This window comes from Stomoxys calcitrans, chromosome 3, assembly GCF_963082655.1.
Source record: "Stomoxys calcitrans chromosome 3, idStoCalc2.1, whole genome shotgun sequence".
NCBI lineage: Eukaryota > Metazoa > Arthropoda > Insecta > Diptera > Muscidae > Stomoxys > Stomoxys calcitrans.
In genome coordinates, this window is record NC_081554.1 from 66009390 (window position 1) to 66014767 (window position 5378).

The window sequence follows — 5378 nt, forward strand, 5'->3', positions numbered from 1 at the left end:
AGTGATATGTAAGAAGTTTGCCCCTGTTTCTTAATGGAATGTTCATGGGCAAACTAGCATTTTGCAAACTCATTGAAGTTGGTAATGAATACCTTAATGAATTGAAAAATAAAGAAAACCTTTAATGAGTCCACTACTAGTATCTTTTTGCAATCAATCACTTTCACAAGTTTAAGTCTGAAACGACAAATTTGAGCTATAAAAGCCTTGAAGTTTTCTTCAAAATATAACACAACTAACTGCAGTAACATCAAAGTTAAAATGCATTTCTTTGCTCTCTTTTTGGTACTTTTCACTGTCATGGCTTTGACAGTCAGTCAGGTAAGGCTCGTAGCCAATTTTAATCCATAATCAATGAATAAGTTGGCCAATATATAACATTGCAGGCAATTTCGGAAGGAGAAACACCGAATTCGTTCCAAGAAGATCCAGAAACACCTTTAGAAGGATCGGTCGATCCGGCTTTGGGTTTTTCCATATGGTGGGGCTAAATTCATACCCTCGGCAAAAAGTGAGGATTTTTGAGAAATTTCAAAAATACATGGCAATGAATTAAATAAAAATTAACCTAATTTCGCAGCAATTAAAAAGTTGTAGCTTTTACTTCATAAAATGGGCATATTCCAGTCTTTAGGTTAATTTAGTTTTGAGTGGCAGTCTGCCATAAGGCTCACTTAGTCGTTTTCGTTCATGCTGATAACACAGGAACAGAAGAAAGAAGATGCCTTCTTGTTCCTACCGTTGAACCATCCAGATCGCTTTTACCCATTAACAACGAAGGGGTAGAAAATACCCAAGAATAGAGCTTTCTTAGAGAAATTCTAGCTCGAGTTAGGAAAGAGGTATCCTAAAGAATTTGAATTGGCGAAAAGTAGACAAAAGAAATTTGTCGAAAGTCGGCAATTTTTATATGGGAAAAATCAAACAAACAATTTCTCAAAATTTCAGGAAGAAGCTTTTTTGCGAACAGATCGATAGCGTTAATGACCCCGCCAAGATAAACAAGTTTCTCACAAAAACCCATGTCCAAACTGAAGCTTTAGCAGACGACATGGCAGAGACAACGGAGGACATGTTGAGGCTTTTGATGAAAACCCATTTTACACAGGATACGACGGGAATCACAGAGCCACCGGCATCTTGGAATAGTGACGTTGATCGAAGGTTTATAAATACAGAATTTATTTATTTAAGTCACCCGGACTTGATGGAAAATTTCCGGCGTTACTACAGAAGGAGGCAGACTATCTGGCGTTCCACCGGGCCAATATTTTCACAGCCTGCCAGGGACTTGCATATACTCCGAAATGCTGGCAAGGGTGGTATTTATACCCAAGCCCGGCAAGGCAAGTAATGCGACACCAAAGGCCCACCGACTTATAAGCCTTACGTCATTTCTACTCAAAACCATGTGGATTGTGGACACCATGATAGAGAGTAGGACATCCAGCGAACTGCTCAAATAGAAACAGCATGCCTATGTCAAGTGAAGGTCGGTAGAAACTGCCCTCCACGAGGTTGTGCATAAAATAGAAGAATCCTTCGATGCTAAGACGTACGCATTGGCGGTATGCATTTACATCCAGGGTGCTTTTAAAAATGTGCGGACCGACACATTGATTCAATCCTTAGACCACTACCGGGTGGACTCGGTTCTTAGAGACTCGAAAAACCATATGCTAAGGAACAGGTGGCGAAATTGTTTGTCCCATGGCATAAATATAAGGGAGAAAATGGCACAACGTATGCCATAGGGGGCATTTTATCGCCACTCCTATGGGTGGCCACCATAAATGACCTAATACGGATGCTGAGTGAGGAGAGATTTGAATCCGTCTGCTACGCAGACGATGTTATAACACATCTAAGGTGTAAGGATCCGAACCAGCTATGCAGAAGCCCGAAAGGGTCTTGTATATGGCATATGACTGGGCTGGACCCAGAGGTTTCAATGTTAATCCAGAGGAGACTGAAATATGCCTGTTCACGAGGAAGAAGAAGGTGAGCTAATTTAACGCACCACGTTTCCTCAATAAGAGGATTTCGTGACAAGGTGTGTGTACTTAGACAGGAAACTGAATTTGAAGAGTCACATTCAGGAGCGTAATGAGAAGGCTCACAGATGTTGGACACTATGTAGACGGACCGTAGGCTCGAAATGGGGTCTGAATCTGAGGATAGTCCACTGGCTCTACAGGAGCGTGATTAGATCAATACTTGCTGACGCCTCAGTAGTTTAGTGGACTGCTATGGAGAAAAAGTCCAATATAAGGACCATAAAACAGGTTCAGAGAACATTTTGTCTTGGCATAGGCGGAGCGATGAGGACCACGCCCACTAGGCCACTGGAAATTATTCTAGATATCTGAACCATTAACATACAGATTATGTGTGAGGCAGCCATTGCGGCTATGAGACATAAGGCCATAGGAGAATGGATCGAGGCTGGGAGCAGCTCATACCATCGCGGTATAATCGAGGCGACCATAGGAAACCTGAAAGAAAGGAAAGATGTTTCTGATCGGATACCTGAGATGAAACTTGAGGTCAAGTGGGAGGCACTGCTGTAAGGTCACGAACAGTCTTGCAGGGTAAGAAAGAGATTAACGCCTTCTATGAGGATGTCCGGGTTAAGGGCGTGGGCGATGAATGCGCATGCAACATTGTGGAACAGCGAAACGGTTGGTAGGACGGCGAAAATCCAATTGGGTGATTCCGATTGTGAGAAGACAAGGCTATTACTGAAAGGAAGTAAGAAGAAGGTCAGTATAGCTATTGGGATCATAACGGGACAAATATGACTACGAGCTCACTTATGTTAAATCGGTGCGACAAGTGGTAGCATGTGTAGGGCATACCGGGAAGATGATGAGACGTTGGAGCATTTCCTTTGTCATTGCCCGACTTTCGCGTCAAACAGATACCGGCACTTAGGCGGGGACACAATTCCAGACATGAACCAACTTAGGGGAGTGGTATTGGAAACAATTGAGGATTTTGTAAGTAGCAAGGAATACCCAACATAAAATGTTCTTTTTAGAGGTTACTTTATAGTTTTTAGAGCGCACAACAAGCCGATTACTGGCTTAGGTGTATGTCCACAGTGGCATGGGGCGGATTAATATCTGAACCCTCATTTCAACCTAACCTATCCTAACCACACCTGGGTTGGTGGCAAGGAGGCACACTCTAGTACACGGTAGTATTCGGGTTAACTAGATGACGGCACGAGAAGGCGAGAGAGGGCACTTCGTTGATAAAAAGTCGGGTTTCGGGCGCGATGGCAAGAGAGTGGCAGGGCACAATACGCAGGTTGGTGGCACTGTACGCAGGAGTGCACGACACTGTTTGGGTTCACTAGGTGGCGGCGCGAGGAGGCAAGAGAGGGCGCTCCGTCGATAGAAGGGGGTTTTGGGCACGGTGGCAAGACAGTGACAAGGAGACACACCCTATTATACGGCACAATACGCGATATAATGTGCGACACTATTCACTCGCAAAGCCAAAAAGCAAGAGGGCACACTGTTTAAAGTTGTAAACAACTCCTTGTTTTGGTGTTGCAGTAACAGTTGTAAATATTTTTGGCAAACACAACCCCTTAAACTTGTCCCTTAAAGTTGAAACAACTTTCGATGTCAACAAATCCTTCCCAGCAAAAAGTCATATTACCGGGTAAGACAGAGGGTAACCCGAAACAAAATTCTGTAACCACGTACTAGTAGATATATCCACAATAATACTTTAACATGGGTTTGAGCTTTAAGGAAAGTGCTTCAGAGTAAACATACCACCAGATGGCAAATAATGCATTCTTCGTACAAATACTGAAGTGCTAAAAATAATGGAAATCGAAATATGGAAAATAATAGCTTCGATTTATTAATACGTATTGCTTTTAAATAATGACATACCCACAAACAAACTAAATGATGCAAAAACTTGAATCGGACTGCACTCATTGATAAGAGAGCAGTATCCCCTATTCCTCTATGGAATGTTAATGGGAAATTTAATAGTAGTGGTAAGAGTCCAAAAGGGTTCTGAAAATTTTAGGCCCTTCAATGTTGGCGATATGGTATATAAATGAAAAGAATTTCATACATCTGGCCCAATTATGATCCAGATCAGACTATAACGATATAGCTGCCATATAAACCGATCTTTCAAATTAGGGGTTTAATCCCGAATTGCCTGATTTCGCTTAAATTGTTACTTGTTACCAATTTTGTCTATTTTGTCGTTAATAAAAAACCTATTTGCTATATCGGAAATTTAAAATATCAAATAAGCGCCAATTTGAGCGTCAAATACCCCACCGTGCATCGTGCCACCGGAAGAGGTTGTCACTGGTTTGAAGTTTTGGCTTTCAACTAAACTGGTGTGCCAACCCACTATGCGACGGTTGGCAAACCTGTCTTCTCGAACAGTTAGGCAGCCATTAAAGTTATTTCTGAGTTCAAACAAAATTTTAATATCTCAGAGATTTCAACGAGTTGAAAATTATTTAAAAATGTTCACTGTTATGGCACCAATATTAAAATTAATTAAAATCTCACGAGTGGGCAACAAACATTAATATTGATTACAAAAAGAAGATAACCTTTAATATGTCCATTATCCTACTACAATAAATCATTTTGACATGTTTAAATTTGAAGCGACAAAGTCTAGCTATAAAAGTCTTGAAGTTTTCTGCAAAAACTTACAAAACTCCACTGCAATAACATTGAAGTTAATATGCGTTTCTTGGCTCTCTGTTTGGTACTTTTCACTGTCATGGCTTTAACACTTAGTCAGGTAAGACACGAAGTTAATCTTAAAAAAATGTAAGAAGTAATTTTTACAACACATTACATTTTAGGCAACTCCGGTAGAAGAATATTCTACTTCATTCCAAGAAAATCCGGAAAACCCTTTGGAACAACAAGTTGATCCTGCTGGAAGCTTTTCCATATGGTGGGGTTAATTTATGGCCTGTGGGGATAACACGGAATTTAAATTCAGTAAAAATATTTAAGTAAATAGAAACTTGCAGGAATTAAATGATGAAGCTTTTACTATACTAATCATTTTATTCCATTTGTAACACCTCGAAATATTGATCTGCGACCTCATAAAATATATATATTCTGGATCGTCTCGACATTTGAAGTCGGTCTAGCCATGTAATTCCTCCGTCTGTCAAAAACGCGATAGCAATCGAACGCGTAAAGCTAGCCGCTTGAAATTTTGCACACATATTTCTCATTGCTGTAGGTCATTGTGGATTTCAAATGGGATATATCGGCTCAGATTTTAATTTATGACCCATGTAAACCGATCACCGGTATTGACTTCTTAAGCCCTTAGGAGCCTCAATTTTCATCCGATTTGCCAGG

The 5378-nt window shown here is 40.7% G+C and overlaps 2 long non-coding RNA genes across 2 annotated transcripts; both read left to right on the forward strand.

Annotated features, from left to right (window-relative positions):
• Nucleotides 1-236: 236 nt before the first annotated feature.
• On the forward strand, nt 237-590 carry LOC106081543 (uncharacterized). Its single transcript, XR_001220382.2, has 2 exons — nt 237-321; nt 387-590. It is a non-coding gene; the product is annotated as an uncharacterized LOC106081543 (long non-coding RNA).
• Nucleotides 591-4710: 4120 nt separating this feature from the next.
• LOC106081542 (uncharacterized) lies at nt 4711-5169 on the forward strand. Its single transcript, XR_001220381.2, has 2 exons — nt 4711-4797; nt 4862-5169. It is a non-coding gene; the product is annotated as an uncharacterized LOC106081542 (long non-coding RNA).
• The last annotated feature ends 209 nt before the right edge of the window (nt 5170-5378 follow it).